General features: G+C 36.4%; 1 protein-coding gene across 1 annotated transcript in view; it reads right to left on the reverse strand.

The window, feature by feature from the left end:
* Positions 1-10542: 10542 nt before the first annotated feature.
* The window catches only part of unc13a (unc-13 homolog A (C. elegans)), an 83341-nt gene continuing 75924 nt past the window's right edge, over positions 10543-17959 (reverse strand). Inside the window, exon 45 of the mRNA XM_088077872.1 lies at positions 10543-10708. The gene's annotated coding sequence lies outside the window, so the exon portion shown is untranslated. The remainder of the gene's footprint in view (positions 10709-17959) is intronic.

Below are 17959 nucleotides of genomic sequence, written 5' to 3' on the forward strand. Positions count from 1 at the left end.
ACATGTCAAAATTTGACATTTTTAGACAAACTACAGTGTGTTGTTTTCAACCATCTTTTCAACATACTGTTTGACTGGCTATGCATGACATGTTTTCACAAGGTATACTATGTCGGTTTCAGATGCTTTTCTGACATGCTAGTTTATGCATTTTATTTCATTACGCTGTCAATCTGGCTCTCCACATCTTCGAGCACCTGGACTAGGCAGAAATCTAAGCTAGGATCCTGTTTGTGGATTTCAGCTCTGCTTTTAACACAACAATCCCAGCTGTGCTCTCCAAACTGAACGTGTCTGACTTCACCTGCAGGTGGATCACAGACTTCCTGTTTGAGAGGAAACAGCAGGTAAAGCTGGGGAAGCATGTTTCTGACAGCAGAACGATCAGCACGGGCTCCCGTCAAGGCTGCGTTCTTTGTCCTCTGCTCTTCTCCATGTATACGAACAGCTGCTCCTCAATTTACCAGTCTGTCAAGCTCAAGTTTGCGGATGACACCACCGGCATTAGACTCATCTCTGGTGGGGATGAGTCCGCCTACAGGTGGGAGATCAACCATCTGGTGACCTGGTGCGGTGACAAAACTTTGAGGTTAATGCTCTTTAGATAGGAGATATAGGTTGTGGATTTCAGAAAGATCACTCATCAGCATTCTATGCTATGACTTGTCTTCGTACGCTGTTTTAGGTGGTTTTCAGTTGTTTTCAGCAGTTTTGGGGATATTTCATATTTTGACATTTATCGCAACACTATAGTGTGGCAATTTTGGTTGTTTTCTCAACATGCTATATTAAGATCAATTATTGCAACATTCTATACTATGGCGTGTCTTGGCACGTTATTTAAGGCGGTTTTCAGATGTTCGATGTTGGCCCTGACCTGCAAAACATTACCGCAAATCAAAAAACACAACCACGAATACTACTACATAAAAAATTTGTACACTATGAGGTGTCTCTACAAGCATTCTATGTTGTTTTCAGCCATTTTTTGGAGCAGTCAAAATTTGACTTTTGTCGCCATAAAATACTACTGCATTTTCGGTCATTTTATCAACATGCAATATTGCTATATATATATATTAGTGCTGGGCATAGATTAATTTTTTTAATCTAGATTAATCTCACTGCAATCCTGTAGTTAATCTAGATTAATCTAGATTAAAATTATAGATTTGAATTTTGCCAAAGACATTCAAAATAATATCTATCTATCTAGATGATGAAAATGCATCACAAAATGCTTGAGAAAGCTGTTCTACTACAATATTTGGTAAAGAAAAATAATGTTCCATAAGATTTACTTTGGTGTTTAACTTTTTTTTTTATTTTGTTAAACACAGACATTTAGGAACACAGGTTCTGTCTCCATGTGGAAAAAGCTTTTTCCTGCTAACTGGAATGAACAGCAGAGGGCGCAGCCTCTGATAACATGACCCTAACTGAACTGTGGGCCTACATTAGAGGTCATGAAGAAGACCATTAACAGTCAGCAGCTTTGTGACACGGCTTGAGCCTAATCACTCCAGTCACTCAGGCAGACCAGCTTCCGCCTTGTTCACGCCCCCTCCGCGTAATTCGACCAGGTATACATCCGCGCTACAGTGAAATTGGTGCCTTGCTCACTGTATAGACCCAACTTAGTGAATAGTTTATCGCGCGATAAGAATCCCGCGTTAACGCAGCACGTTAACGCCGTTAACGGCCCAGCACTAATATATATATATATGCTACATTATGGTGTTTTTGGACGTTTTTGCAACTTTCTTTGCTATGGCGTGTTTCAGCACACTATTTAAGGTGGTTTAGAAGTGTTTCCAGCTGTTTTTAGGACGTGTCAAATTTTGACAATTTTGCCTTACTATAGCCTTGCATTTTTGGGTGATTTTGTCGACATGCTATATTTTGATGTTTTTGGCTGTTTTTGCAACTTTCTTTGCTATAGTGTGTTTTAGCATGCTATTTAAGGTGGTTTACAAGTGTTTCCAGCAGTTTTTGGGATGTCTCAAATTTTGACATTGTTGCCTTGCTTTTTGGGTCACTTTTTCAACATGCTATATTATGGTGTTTTTGGACGTTTTTGCAACTTTCTTTGCTATGGCGTGTTTCAGCACACTATTTAAGGTGGTTTAGAAGTGTTTCCAGCTGTTTTTAGGACGTGTCAAATTTTGACAGTTTTGCCTTACTATAGCCTTGCATTTTTGGGTGATTTTGTCGACATGCTATATTTTGATGTTTTTGGCTGTTTTTGCAACTTTCTTTGCTATAGTGTGTTTTAGCATGCTATTTAAGGTGGTTTACAAGTGTTTCCAGCAGTTTTTGGGATGTCTCAAATTTTGACATTGTTGCCATACTATAGCCTTGCTTTTTGGGTCACTTTTTCAACATGCTATATTTTGATGTTTTTGGCTTTTTTTTCAACTTTCTTTGCTATGGTGTGTTTCAGCACGCTATTTAAGGTGGTTTACAAGTGTTTCCAGTTGTTTTTGGGACTTGTCAAATTTGGCCATTTTTGCCTTACTATAGCCTTGCTTTTTTGGTCATTTTTTCGACATGCTATATTATGGTGTTTTTGGACGTTTTTGCAACTTTCGATGCTATGGCATGTTTTGGCACGCTATTTTAGTTGGTTTTAAACTGTTTTCAGCTGTTTTTAGGATGGGTCGAGTTTTGACATTTTTGCCTTGCTTTTTGGGTCATTTTTTCAACATGCTATATTATGGTGTTTTTGGACGTTTTTGCAACTTTCTATGCTATGGCATGTCTTTGCACGGTATTTTATGTGGTTTTAAACTGTTTTCAGCTATTTTTGGGAGGGGTCAAGTTTTGACATTTTTGCCTTACTATAGCCTTGCTTTTTGGGTCATTTTTTTTGACATGCTATATTATGGTGTTTTTGGATGTTTTTGCAACTTTCTATGCTATGGCATGTTTTGGCACGCTATTTTAGGTGGTTTTAAACTGTTTTCAGCTATTTTTATGAGGGGTCAAGTTTTGACATTTTTGCCTTACTATAGCCTTGCTTTTTGGGTCTTTTTTTCGACATGCTATTTCATGGTGTTTTTGGACGTTTTTGTAACTTTTTATGCTATAGCCAGTTTCAGTACGCTATTTAAGGTGGTTTAGAAGTGTTTCCAGCTGTTTTTGGGACTTGTCAAATTTTGACATTTTTGCCATACTATAGCCTTGCTTTTTGGGTCATTTTTTCGACATGCTATATTTTGATGTTTTTGGATGTGTTTGCAACTTTTTTTGCGATGGCGTGTTTCAGCACGCTGTTTAAGATGGTTTACAAGTGTTTCCAGCTGTTTTTGGGACGTGTCGAATTTTGACATTTTTGGCTTACTATAGCCTTGCTTTTTGGGTCATTTTTTCAACATGCTATATTATGGTGTTTTTGGAAGTTGTTGCAACTTTCTATACTATGGCATGTTTTGGCACGCTATTTTAGTTGATTTTAAACTGTTTTCAGCTGTTTTTAGGATGGGTCGAATTTTGACATTTTTGCCTTACTATAGCCTTGCTTTTTTGGTCATTTTTTCGACATGTTATATTATTGTGTTTTTGGACGTTTTTGCAACTTTCTTTGCTATGGCATGTTTTGGCACGCTATTTAAGGTGGTTTAGAAGTGTTTCCAGCTGTTTTTGGAACGTGTCAAATTTTGACAATTTTGCCATACTATAGCCTTGCTTTTTGGGTCATTTTTTCGACATGCTATATTACAGTGTTTTTGGACGTTGTTGCAACTTTCTTTGCTATGGCGTGTTTCAGTACGCTATTTTGGTTGATTTTAAACTGTTTTCAGCTGTTTTTAGGATGGGTCGAATTTTGACATTTTTGCCTTACTATAGCCTTGCTTTTTTGGTCATTTTTTCGACATGTTATATTATTGTGTTTTTGGACGTTTTTGCAACTTTCTATGCTATAGCTTGTCTTTGCACGCTATTTAAGGTGGTTTTAAACTGTTTTCAGCTATTTTTGGGAGGGGTCAAGTTTTGACATTTTTGCCTTACTATAGCCTTGCTTTTTTGGTCATTTTTTCGACATGCTATATTATGGTGTTTTTGGACGTTTTTGCAACTTTCTATGCTATAGTTTGTCTTTGCACGCTATTTTAGGTGGTTTTAAACTGTTTTCAGCTATTTTTGGGAGGGGTCAAGTTTTGACATTTTTGCCTTACTATAGCCTTGCTTTTTGGGTCATTTTTTCGACATGCTATTTCATGGTGTTTTTGGACATTTTTGCAACTTTCTATGCTATGGCATGCTTCTGTACGCCATTTTAGTTGATTTTAAACTGTTTTCAGCTGTTTTTGGGAGGGGTCGAATTTTGACATTTTTGCCTTACTATAGCCTTGCTTTTTTGGTCATTTTTTCGACATGCTATATTATGGTGTTTTTGGACGTTTTTGCAACTTTCTATGCTATGGCGTGTTTCAGAACGCTATTTAAGGTTGTTTACAAGTGTTTCCAGCTGTTTTTGGGACGTGTCAAATTTTGACATTTTTGCCTTACTATAGCCTTGCTTTTTGGGTCATTTTTTCGACATGCTATATTATGGTGTTTTTGGACGTTTTTGCAACTTTCTATGCTATAGCATGTCTTTGCATGCTATTTAAGGTGGTTTACAAGTGTTTCCAGCTGTTTTTGGGACGTGTCAAATTTTGACATTTTTGCCTTACTATAGCCTTGCTTTTTTCTGCAATTTTTCAACATGCTATATTACAGTGTTTTTGGACGTTGTTGCAACTTTCTTTGCTATGGCGTGTTTCAGTACGCTGTTTAAGATGGTTTACAACTGTTTCCAGCTTTTTTAGGGATGGGTCGAATTTTGACATTTTTGCCTTACTATAGCCTTGCTTTTTTGGTCATTTTTACGACATGCTATATTATGGTGTTTTTGGACGTTTTTGCAACTTTCTATGCTATGGCATGTTTTGGCACGCTATTTTAGGTGGTTTTAAACTGTTTTCAGGTAATTTTGGGAGGGGTCAAGTTTTGACATTTTTGCCTTACTATAGCCTTGCTTTTTGGGTCATTTTTTTCAACATGCTATTTCATGGTGTTTTTGGACGTTTTTGCAACTTTTTATGCTATGACATGTCTTTGCATGCTATTTTAGTTGGTTTTTAACTGTTTTCAGCTGTTTTTAGGATGGGTCGAATTTTGACATTTTTGCCTTACTATAGCCTTGCTTTTTGGGTCATTTTTTCGACATGCTATATTTTGATGTTTTTGGATGTGTTTGCAACTTTCTATGCTATGGCATGTTTCAACGCTAATTTAAGATGGTTTACAAGTGTTTCCAGCTGTTTTTGGGATGGGTCGAATTTTGACATTTTTGCCTTACTATAGCCTTGCTTTTTGGGTCATTTTTTCAACATGCCATACTATGGTGTTTTTGGAAGTTGTTGCAACTTTCTATGCTATGGCATGTTTTGGCATGCTATTTTGGTTGATTTTAAACTGTTTTCAGCTGTTTTTAGGATGGGTCGAATTTTGACATTTTTGCCTTACTATAGCCTTGCTTTTTTGGTCATTTTTTCGACATGTTATATTATTGTGTTTTTGGACGTTTTTGCAACTTTCTTTGCTATGGCATGTTTTGGCACGCTATTTAAGGTGGTTTAGAAGTGTTTCCAGATGTTTTTGGGATGGGTCGAATTTTGACATTTTTGCCTTACTATAGCCTTGCTTTTTGGGTCATTTTTTCAACATGCTATATTATGGTGTTTTTGGACGTTGTTGCAACTTTCTATGCTATGGCATGTTTCTGTACGCAATTTTAGTTGATTTTAAACTGTTTTCAGCTGTTTTTGGGAGGGGTCGAATTTTGACATTTTTGCCTTACTATAGCCTTGCTTTTTGCGTCATTCTTTCAACATGCCATACTATGGTGTTTTTGGAAGTTGTTGCAACTTTCTATGCTATGGCATGTTTTGGCATGCTATTTTAGTTGATTTTAAACTGTTTTCAGCTGTTTTTAGGATGGGTCGAATTTTGACATTTTTGCCTTACTATAGCCTTGCTTTTTTGGTCATTTTTTCGACATGTTATATTATTGTGTTTTTGGACGTTTTTGCAACTTTCTTTGCTATGGCATGTTTTGGCACGCTATTTAAGGTGGTTTAGAAGTGTTTCCAGATGTTTTTGGGATGGGTCGAATTTTGACATTTTTGCCTTACTATAGCCTTGCTTTTTGGGTCATTTTTTCAACATGCTATATTATGGTGTTTTTGGACGTTGTTGCAACTTTCTATGCTATGGCATGTTTCTGTACGCAATTTTAGTTGATTTTAAACTGTTTTCAGCTGTTTTTGGGAGGGGTCGAATTTTGACATTTTTGCCTTACTATAGCCTTGCTTTTTTGGTCATTTTTTCAACATGCTATATTATGGTGTTTTTGGACGTTTTTGCAACTTTCTATGCTATAGCATGTCTTTGCATGCTATTTAAGGTGGTTTACAAGTGTTTCCAGCTGTTTTTGGGACGTGTCAAATTTTGACATTTTTGCCTTACTATAGCCTTGCTTTTTTGGTCATTTTTTCGACATGCTATATTATGGTGTTTTTGGACGTTTTTGCAACTTTCTATGCTATAGCATGTCTTTGCATGCTATTTAAGGTGGTTTACAAGTGTTTCCAGCTGTTTTTGGGACGTGTCAAATTTTGACATTTTTGCCTTACTATAGCCTTGCTTTTTTCTGCAATTTTTCAACATGCTATATTACAGTGTTTTTGGACGTTGTTGCAACTTTCTATGCTATGGCATGTTTTGGCACGCTATTTTAGTTGATTTTATACTGTTTTCAGCTGTTTTTATAATGGGTCAAATTTTGACATTTTTGCCTTACTATAGCCTTGCTTTTTTCGTCAATTTTTCAACATGCTATATTATGGTGTTTTTGGACGTTTTTGCAACTTTCTATGCTATGGCATGTTTTGGCACGCTATTTTAGGTGGTTTTAAACTGTTTTCAGGTATTTTTGGGAGGGGTCAAGTTTTGACATTTTTGCCTTACTATAGCCTTGCTTTTTGGGTCATTTTTTTCAACATGCTATTTCATGGTGTTTTTGGACGTTTTTGCAACTTTTTATGCTATGGCATGTTTTGGCACGCTATTTTAGTTGGTTTTTAACTGTTTTCAGCTGTTTTTAGGATGGGTCGAATTTTGACATTTTTGCCTTACTATAGCCTTGCTTTTTGCGTCATTCTTTCAACATGCCATACTATGGTGTTTTTGGAAGTTGTTGCAACTTTCTATGCTATGGCATGTTTTGGCATGCTATTTTAGTTGATTTTAAACTGTTTTCAGCTGTTTTTAGGATGGGTCGAATTTTGACATTTTTGCCTTACTATAGCCTTGCTTTTTTGGTCATTTTTTCGACATGTTATATTATTGTGTTTTTGGACGTTTTTGCAACTTTCTTTGCTATGGCATGTTTTGGCACGCTATTTAAGGTGGTTTAGAAGTGTTTCCAGATGTTTTTGGGATGGGTCGAATTTTGACATTTTTGCCTTACTATAGCCTTGCTTTTTGGGTCATTTTTTCAACATGCTATATTATGGTGTTTTTGGACGTTGTTGCAACTTTCTATGCTATGGCATGTTTCTGTACGCAATTTTAGTTGATTTTAAACTGTTTTCAGCTGTTTTTGGGAGGGGTCGAATTTTGACATTTTTGCCTTACTATAGCCTTGCTTTTTTGGTCATTTTTTCAACATGCTATATTATGGTGTTTTTGGACGTTTTTGCAACTTTCTATGCTATAGCATGTCTTTGCATGCTATTTAAGGTGGTTTACAAGTGTTTCCAGCTGTTTTTGGGACGTGTCAAATTTTGACATTTTTGCCTTACTATAGCCTTGCTTTTTGGGTCATTTTTTCGAAATGTTATATAATTGTGTTTTTGGACATTTTTGCAACTTTCTTTGCTATGGCATGTTTTGGCACGCTATTTTAGTTGGTTTTAAACTGTTTTCAGCTGTTTTTGGGACGTGTCAAATTTTGACATTTTTGCCTTACTATAGCCTTGCTTTTTGGGTCATTTTTTCGACATGCTATATTATGGTGTTTTTGGATGTGTTTGCAACTTTCTTTGCGATGGCGTGTTTCTGTACGCAATTTTAGTTGATTTTAAACTGTTTTCAGCTGTTTTTGGGAGGGGTCGAATTTTGACATTTTTGCCTTACTATAGCCTTGCTTTTTGGGTCATTTTTTCAACATGCTATATTATGGTGTTTTTGGACATTTTTGCAACTTTCTATGCTATAGCATGTCTTTGCACGCTATTTAAGGTGGTTTACAAGTGTTTCCAGCTGTTTTTGGGACGTGTCAAATTTTGACATTTTTGCCTTACTATAGCCTTGCTTTTTGGGTCATTTTTTCGACATGCTATATTTTGATGTTCTTGGCTTTTTTTGCAACTTTCTTTGCTATGGCGTGTGTCAGCACGCTATTTAAGGTTGTTTACAAGTGTTTCCAGCTGTTTTTGGGACGTGTCAAATTTTGACATTTTTGCCTTACTATAGCCTTGCTTTTTGGGTCATTTTTTCAACATGCCATATTATGGTGTTTTTGGAAGTTGTTGCAACTTTCTATGCTATGGCATGTTTTGGCACGCTATTTCAGTTGATTTTAAACTGTTTTCAGCTGTTTTTAGGATGGGTCGAATTTTGACATTTTTGCCTTACTATAGCCTTGCTTTTTTGGTCATTTTTTCGACATGTTATATTATTGCGTTTTTGGACGTTTTTGCAACTTTCTTTGCTATGGCATGTTTCAGCACGCTATTTAAGGTGGTTTTAAACTGTTTTCAGCTATTTTTGGGAGGGGTCAAGTTTTGACATTTTTGCCTTACTATAGCCTTGCTTTTTTGGTCATTTTTTCGACATGCTATATTATGGTGTTTTTGGACGTTTTTGCAACTTTCTATGCTATGGCATGTCTTTGCACTGTATTTTAGGTGGTTTTAAACTGTTTTCAGCTATTTTTGGGAGGGGTCAAGTTTTGACATTTTTGCCTTACTATAGCCTTGCTTTTTGGGTCATTTTTTCGACATGCTATATTTTGATGTTTTTGGATGTGTTTGCAACTTTCTTTGCTATGGCGTGTTTCAGCTCGCTTTTTAAGGTGGTTTACAAGTGTTTCCAGCTGTTTTTGGGACGTGTCAAATTTTGACATTTTTGCCTTACTATAGCCTTGCTTTTTTGGTCATTTTTTCGACATGCTATATTATGGTGTTTTTGGACGTTTTTGCAACTTTCTATGCTATAGCTTGTCTTTGCACGCTATTTTAGGTGGTTTTAAACTGTTTTCAGCTATTTTTGGGAGGGGTCAAGTTTTGACATTTTTGCCTTACTATAGCCTTGCTTTTTGGGTCATTTTTTCGACATGCTATATTTTGATGTTTTTGGATGTGTTTGCAACTTTCTTTGCTATGGTGTGTTTCAGCTCGCTTTTTAAGGTGGTTTACAAGTGTTTCCAGCTGTTTTTGGGACGTGTCAAATTTTGACAATTTTGCCATACTATAGCCTTGCTTTTTTCTGCAATTTTTCAACATGCTATATTACAGTGTTTTTGGACGTTTTTGCAACTTTCTATGCTATGGCATGTCTTTGCATGCTATTTAAGGTGGTTTACAAGTGTTTCCAGCTGTTTTTGGGACGTGTCAAATTTTGACATTTTTGCCATACTATAGCCTTGCTTTTTGGGTCATTTTTTCGACATGTTATATTATTGTGTTTTTGGATGTGTTTGCAACTTTCTATGCTATGGCATGTTTCTGTACGCCATTTTAGTTGATTTTAAACTGTTTTCAGCTGTTTTTGGGAGGGGTCGAATTTTGACATTTTTGCCTTACTATAGCCTTGCTTTTTTGGTCATTTTTTCGACATGCTATATTATGGTGTTTTTGGACGTTTTTGCAACTTTCTATGCTATAGCTTGTCTTTGCACGCTATTTTAGGTGGTTTTCAACTGTTTTCAGGTATTTTTGGGAGGGGTCAAGTTTTGACATTTTTGCCTTACTATAGCCTTGCTTTTTGGGTCATTTTTTCGACATGCTATATTTTGATGTTTTTGGATGTGTTTGCAACTTTCTTTGCTATGGTGTGTTTCAGCTCGCTTTTTAAGGTGGTTTACAAGTGTTTCCAGCTGTTTTTGGGACGTGTGAAATTTTGACATTTTTGCCTTACTATAGCCTTGCTTTTTTGGTCATTTTTTCTACATGCTATATTTTGTTGTTTTTGGCTGTGTTTGCATCTTTCTTCGCTATGGCGTGTTTCAGCACGCTTTTTAAGGTAGTTTCCAACTGTTTTGATCCCTTTTTGGGACATGTCCAGTTTTGACATTTTTGCCATGCTATAGCCTTGCATTTTCTGTTCCTGTTTGACATGCTGAATTATGAGAATTATGGCCTTTTTTGGCCTTCATTTCCACTTTGTACAGTATGAGGCGTCTCTACAAGTTAGCTGTGTCATTATCATCTTTCCTTAGGAGCACTCAAAATGGGACTTTTCACCAGGAAGGACCAGGCCACAAGAATACATAGTTGAAACATTTATTGTAACATGAAAGTTTGGTTTCATGTGTCAGTGATGGATGTGAGTGGCTGGTCTGGGAGGAAGTCTTGATGGCGGGAAGAGGGAGAGTCAGATGTGAGAACCGTCTTGCGTGTGTCCACCTGATCCGATTTCCGAGACCCAGACGTTCCTAGAATGAGACATAGGAGAGGCATGCAGAGGAAAAGACAATGAGACTTACATTTTGGGTCATATTTTCGACATGCCATATTTTGGTGTTTTTCGCTTGTTTTGCGACTTTCTTTGCTATGGCATGTTTCAACACGCTATTTTAGGTGGTTTACAAGTGTTTCCAGCTGTTTTTGGGATGGGTCGAATTTTGACATTTTTGCCTTACTATAGCCTTGCTTTTTGGGTCATTTTTTCGACATGCTATATTATGGTGTTTTTGGATGTTTTTGCAACTTTCTATGCTATGGCATGTCTTTGCAAGCTATTTTAGGTGGTTTTAAACTGTTTTCAGCTATTTTTGGGAGGGGTCAAGTTTTGACATTTTTGCCTTACTATAGCCTTGCTTTTTGGGTCATTTTTTCGACATGCTATATTTTGATGTTTTTGGCTTTTTTTTGCAACTTTCTTTGCTATGGCGTGTTTCAACACGCTATTTAAGGTGGTTTACAAGTATTTCCTGCTGTTTTTGGGATGGGTCGAATTTTGACATTTTTGCCTTACTATAGCCTTGCTTTTTGGGTCATTTTTTCGACATGCTATATTATGGTGTTTTTGGATGTTTTTGCAACTTTCTATGCTATGGCATGTCTTTGCACGCTATTAAAGGTGTTTTACAAGTGTTTCCAGCTGTTTTTGGGACGTGTCAAATTTTGACATTTTTGCCATACTATAGCCTTGCTTTTTGGGTCATTTTTTCGACATGCCATATTTTGGTGTTTTTCGCTTGTTTTGCGACTTTCTTTGCTATGGCATGTTTCAACACGCTATTTTAGGTGGTTTACAAGTGTTTCCAGCTGTTTTTGGGATGGGTCGAATTTTGACATTTTTGCCTTACTATAGCCTTGCTTTTTGGGTCATTTTTTCGACATGCTATATTATGGTGTTTTTGGATGTTTTTGCAACTTTCTATGCTATGGCATGTCTTTGCAAGCTATTTTAGGTGGTTTTAAACTGTTTTCAGCTATTTTTGGGAGGGGTCAAGTTTTGACATTTTTGCCTTACTATAGCCTTGCTTTTTGGGTCATTTTTTCGACATGCTATATTTTGATGTTTTTGGCTTTTTTTTGCAACTTTCTTTGCTATGGCGTGTTTCAACACGCTATTTAAGGTGGTTTACAAGTATTTCCAGCTGTTTTTGGGATGGGTCGAATTTTGACATTTTTGCCTTACTATAGCCTTGCTTTTTGGGTCATTTTTTCGACATGCTATATTATGGTGTTTTTGGATGTTTTTGCAACTTTCTATGCTATGGCATGTCTTTGCACGCTATTAAAGGTGTTTTACAAGTGTTTCCAGCTGTTTTTGGGACGTGTCAAATTTTGACATTTTTGCCATACTATAGCCTTGCTTTTTGGGTCATTTTTTCGACATGCTATATTTTGATGTTTTTGGCTGTGTTTGCCACTTTCTTTGCTATTGCGTGTTTCAGTACGCTGTTTAAGATGGTTTACAAGTGTTTCCAGCTGTTTTTGTGATGGGTCGAATTTTGACATTTTTGCCTTACTATAGCCTTGCTTTTTGGGTCATTTTTTCGACATGCTGTATTATGGTGTTTTTGGACATTTTTGCAACTTTCTATGCTATGGCATATCTTTGCACTGTATTTTAGGTGGTTTTAAACTGTTATCAGCTATTTTTGGGAGGGGTCAAGTTTTGACATTTTTGCCTTACTATAGCCTTGCTTTTTGGGTCATTTTTTCGACATGCTATATTTTGATGTTCTTGGCTTTTTCTGCAACTTTCTTTGCTATGGCGTGTTTCAGCACGCTATTTAAGGTTGTCTACAAGTGCTTCCAGCTGTTTTTGGGACGTGTCAAATTTTGACATTTTTGCCTTACTATAGCCTTGCTTTTTGGGTGATTTTTTCGACATGCTATATTATGGTGTTTTTGGATGTTTTTGCAACTTTCTTTGCTATTGCGTGTTTCAGTACGCTGTTTAAGATGGTTTACAAGTGTTTCCAGCTGTTTTTGGGATGGGTCGAATTTTGACATTTTTGCCTTACTATAGCCTTGCTTTTTGGGTCATTTTTTCGACATGCTGTATTATGGTGTTTTTGGACGTTTTTGCAACTTTCTATGCTATGGCATGTCTTTGCACGGTATTTTAGGTGGTTTTAAACTGTTTTCAGCTATTTTTGGGAGGGGTCAAGTTTTGACATTTTTGCCTTACTATAGCCTTGCTTTTTGGGTCATTTTTTCGACATGCTATATTTTGATGTTTTTGGCTGTGTTTGCAACTTTCTATGCTATGGCATGTCTTTGCAAGCTATTTTAGATGGTTTTAAACTGTTATCAGCTATTTTTGGGAGGGGTCAAGTTTTGACATTTTTGCCTTACTATAGCCTTGCTTTTTGGGTCATTTTTTCGACATGCTATATTTTGATGTTCTTGGCTTTTTTGCAACTTTCTTTGCTATGGCGTGTGTCAGCACGCTATTTAAGGTTGTTTACAAGTGTTTCCAGCTGTTTTTGGGAGGGGTCAAGTTTTGACATTTTTGCCTTACTATAGCCTTGCTTTTTGGGTCATTTTTTCGACATGCTATATTATGGTGTTTTTGGATGTTTTTGCAACTTTCTATGCTATGGCATGTCTTTGCACGCTATTAAAGGTGTTTTACAAGTGTTTCCAGCTGTTTTTGGGACGTGTCAAATTTTGACATTTTTGCCTTTACTATAGCCTTGCTTTTTGGGTCATTTGTCGACATGCTGTATTATGGTGTTTTTGGACGTTTTTGCAACTTTCTATGCTATGGCATGTCTTTGCACTGTATTTTAGGTGGTTTTAAACTGTTTTCAGCTATTTTTGGGAGGGGTCAAGTTTTGACATTTTTGCCTTACTATAGCCTTGCTTTTTGGGTCATTTTTTCGACATGCTATATTATGGTGTTTTTGGACGTTTTTGCAACTTTCTATGCTATGGCATGTTTTGGCATGCTATTTTAGTTGATTTTAAACTGCTTTCAGCTGTTTTTATAATGGGTCGAATTTTGACATTTTTGCCTTACTATAGCCTTGCTTTTTTCGTCAATTTTTCAACATGCTAAATTATGGTGTTTTTGGACGTTTTTGCAACTTTCTGTGCTATGGCATGTCTTTGCACGGTATTTTAGGTGGTTTTATACTGTTCTCAGCTATTTTTGGGAGGGGTCAAGTTTTGACATTTTTGCCTTACTATAGCCTTGCTTTTTGGGTCTTTTTTTCGACATGCCATATTTTGATGTTTTTGGCTGTGTTTGCAACTTTCTATGCTATGGCATGTCTTTGCAAGCTATTTTAGATGGTTTTAAACTGTTATCAGCTATTTCTGGGAGGGGTCAAGTTTTGACATTTTTGCCTTACTATAGCCTTGCTTTTTGGGTCATTTTTTCGACATGCTATATTTTGATGTTCTTGGCTTTTTCTGCAACTTTCTTTGCTATGGCGTGTTTCGGCACGCTATTTAAGGTTGTTTACAAGTGTTTCCAGCTGTTTTTGGGACGTGTCAAATTTTGACATTTTTGCCTTACTATAGCCTTGCTTTTTGGGTGATTTTTTCGACATGCTATATTATGGTGTTTTTGGATGTTTTTGCAACTTTCTTTGCTATTGCGTGTTTCAGTACGCTGTTTAAGATGGTTTACAAGTGTTTTCAGCTATTTTTGGGAGGGGTCGAATTTTGACATTTTTGCCTTACTATAGCCTTGCTTTTTGGGTCATTTTTTCGACATGCTGTATTATGGTGTTTTTGGACGTTTTTGCAACTTTCTATGCTATGGCATGTCTTTGCACTGTATTTTAGGTGGTTTTAAACTGTTTTCAGCTATTTTTGGGAGGGGTCAAGTTTTGACATTTTTGCCTTACTATAGCCTTGCTTTTTGGGTCATTTTTTCGACATGCTATATTTTGATGTTCTTGGCTTTTTTTTGCAACTTTCTTTGCTATGGTGTGTGTCAGCACGCTATTTAAGGTTGTTTACAAGTGTTTCCAGCTGTTTTTGGGACGTGTCAAATTTTGACATTTTTGCCTTACTATAGCCTTGCTTTTTGGGTCATTTTTTCGACATGCTATATTATGGTGTTTTTGGATGTTTTTGCAACTTTCTATGCTATGGCATGTCTTTGCACGCTATTAAAGGTGTTTTACAAGTGTTTCCAGCTGTTTTTGGGACGTGTCAAATTTTGACATTTTTGCCTTACTATAGCCTTGCTTTGTGGGTCATTTTTTCGACATGCTGTATTATGGTGTTTTTGGACGTTTTTGCAACTTTCTATGCTATGGCATGTCTTTGCACGGTGTTTTAGTTGGTTTTATACTGTTCTCAGCTATTTTTGGGAGGGGTCAAGTTTTGACATTTTTGCCTTACTATAGCCTTGCTTTTTGGGTCTTTTTTTCGACATGCCATATTTTGATGTTTTTGGCTGTCTTTGCAACTTTCTATGTATGGCATGTCTTTGCAAGCTATTTTAGATGGTTTTAAACTGTTATTAGCTATTTTTGGGAGGGGTCAAGTTGTGACATTTTTGCCTTACTATAGCCTTGCTTTTTGGGTCATTTTTTCGACATGCTATATTTTGATGTTCTTGGCTTTTTCTGCAACTTTCTTTGCTATGGCGTGTTTCAGCACGCTATTTAAGGTTGTTTACAAGTGTTTCCAGCTGTTTTTGGGACGTGTCAAATTTTGACATTTTTGCCTTACTATAGCCTTGCTTTTTGGGTCATTTTTTCGACATGCTGTATTATGGTGTTTTTGGACGTTTTTGCAACTTTCTATGCTATGGCATGTCTTTGCACTGTATTTTAGGTGGTTTTAAACTGTTTTCAGCTATTTTTGGGAGGGGTCAAGTTTTGACATTTTTGCCTTACTATAGCCTTGCTTTTTGGGTCATTTTTTCGACATGCTATATTTTGATGTTTTTGGCTGTGTTTGCAACTTTCTATGCTATGGCATGTCTTTGCAAGCTATTTTAGATGGTTTTAAACTGTTATCAGCTATTTTTGGGAGGGGTCAAGTTTTGACATTTTTGCCTTACTATAGCCTTGCTTTTTGGGTCATTTTTTCGACATGCTATATTTTGATGTTCTTGGCTTTTTTTGCAACTTTGTTTGCTATGGCGTGTGTCAGCACGCTATTTAAGGTTGTTTACAAGTGTTTCCAGCTGTTTTTGGGACGTGTCAAATTTTGACATTTTTGCCTTACTATAGCCTTGCTTTTTGGGTCATTTTTTCGACATGCTATATTATGGTGTTTTTGGACGTTTTTGCAACTTTCTATGCTATGGCATGTCTTTGCACGCTATTAAAGGTGTTTTACAAGTGTTTCCAGCTGTTTTTGGGACGTGTCAAATTTTGACATTTTTGCCTTACTATAGCCTTGCTTTTTGGGTCATTTTTTCGACATGCTGTATTATGGTGTTTTTGGACGTTTTTGCAACTTTCTATGCTATGGCATGTCTTTGCACTGTATTTTAGGTGGTTTTAAACTGTTTTCAGCTATTTTTGGGAGGGGTCAAGTTTTGACATTTTTGCCTTACTATAGCCTTGCTTTTTGGGTCATTTTTTCGACATGCTATATTATGGTGTTTTTGGACGTTTTTGCAACTTTCTATGCTATGGCATGTTTTGGCACGCTATTTTAGTTGATTTTATACTGTTTTCAGCTGTTTTTATAATGGGTCAAATTTTGACATTTTTGCCTTACTATAGCCTTGCTTTTTTCGTCAGTTTTTCAACATGCTATATTATGGTGTTTTTGGACGTTTTTGCAACTTTCTATGCTATGGCATGTCTGCACTGTATTTTAGGTGGTTTTAAACTGTTTTCAGCTATTTTTGGGAGGGGTCAAGTTTTGACATTTTTGCCTTACTATAGCCTTGCTTTTTGGGTCATTTTTTCGACATGCTATATTTTGATGTTTTTGGCTGTTTTTGCAACTTTCTATGCTATGGCATGTCTTTGCAAGCTATTTTAGATGGTTTTAAACTGTTATCAGCTATTTTTGGGAGGGGTCAAGTTTTGACATTTTTGCCTTACTATAGCCTTGCTTTTTGGGTCATTTTTTCGACATGCTATATTTTGATGTTCTTGGCTTTTTTTGCAACTTTCTTTGCTATTGCGTGTGTCAGCACGCTATTTAAGGTTGTTTACAAGTGTTTCCAGCTGTTTTTGGGACGTGTCAAATTTTGACATTTTTGCCTTACTATAGCCTTGCTTTTTGGGTCATTTTTTCGACATGCTATATTATGGTGTTTTTGGATGTTTTTGCAACTTTCTATGCTATGGCATGTCTTTGCACTGTATTTTAGGTGGTTTTAAACTGTTTTCAGCTATTTTTGGGAGGGGTCAAGTTTTGACATTTTTGCCTTACTATAGCCTTGCTTTTTGGGTCATTTTTTCGACATGCTATATTATGGTGTTTTTGGATGTTTTTGCAACTTTCTATGCTATGGCATGTCTTTGCACGCTATTAAAGGTGTTTTACAAGTGTTTCCAGCTGTTTTTGGGACATGTCAAATTTTGACATTTTTGCCTTACTATAGCCTTGCTTTTTGGGTCATTTTTTCGACATGCTGTATTATGGTGTTTTTGGACGTTTTTGCAACTTTCTATGCTATGGCATGTCTTTGCACTGTATTTTAGGTGGTTTTAAACTGTTTTCAGCTATTTTTGGGAGGGGTCAAGTTTTGACATTTTTGCCTTACTATAGCCTTGCTTTTTGGGTCATTTTTTCGACATGCTATATTATGGTGTTTTTGGACGTTTTTGCAACTTTCTATGCTATGGCATGTTTTGGCACGCTATTTTAGTTGATTTTATACTGTTTTCAGCTGTTTTTATAATGGGTCGAATTTTGACATTTTTGCCTTACTATAGCCTTGCTTTTTTCGTCAATTTTTCAACATGCTATATTATGGTGTTTTTGGACGTTTTTGCAACTTTCTATGCTATGGCATGTCTTTGCACGGTATTTTAGGTGGTTTTATACTGTTCTCAGCTATTTTTGGGAGGGGTCAAGTTTTGACATTTTTGCCTTACTATAGCCTTGCTTTTTGGGTCATTTTTTCGACATGCTATATTTTGATGTTTTTGGCTGTGTTTGCAACTTTCTATGCTATGGCATGTCTTTGCAAGCTATTTTAGATGGTTTTAAACTGTTATCAGCTATTTTTGGGAGGGGTCAAGTTTTGACATTTTTGCCTTACTATAGCCTTGCTTTTTGGGTCATTTTTTCGA

Source organism: Plectropomus leopardus, chromosome 5 (assembly GCF_026936395.1).
Source record: "Plectropomus leopardus strain MGB_pleo_1.0 chromosome 5, ASM2693639v1, whole genome shotgun sequence".
NCBI lineage: Eukaryota > Metazoa > Chordata > Actinopteri > Perciformes > Serranidae > Plectropomus > Plectropomus leopardus.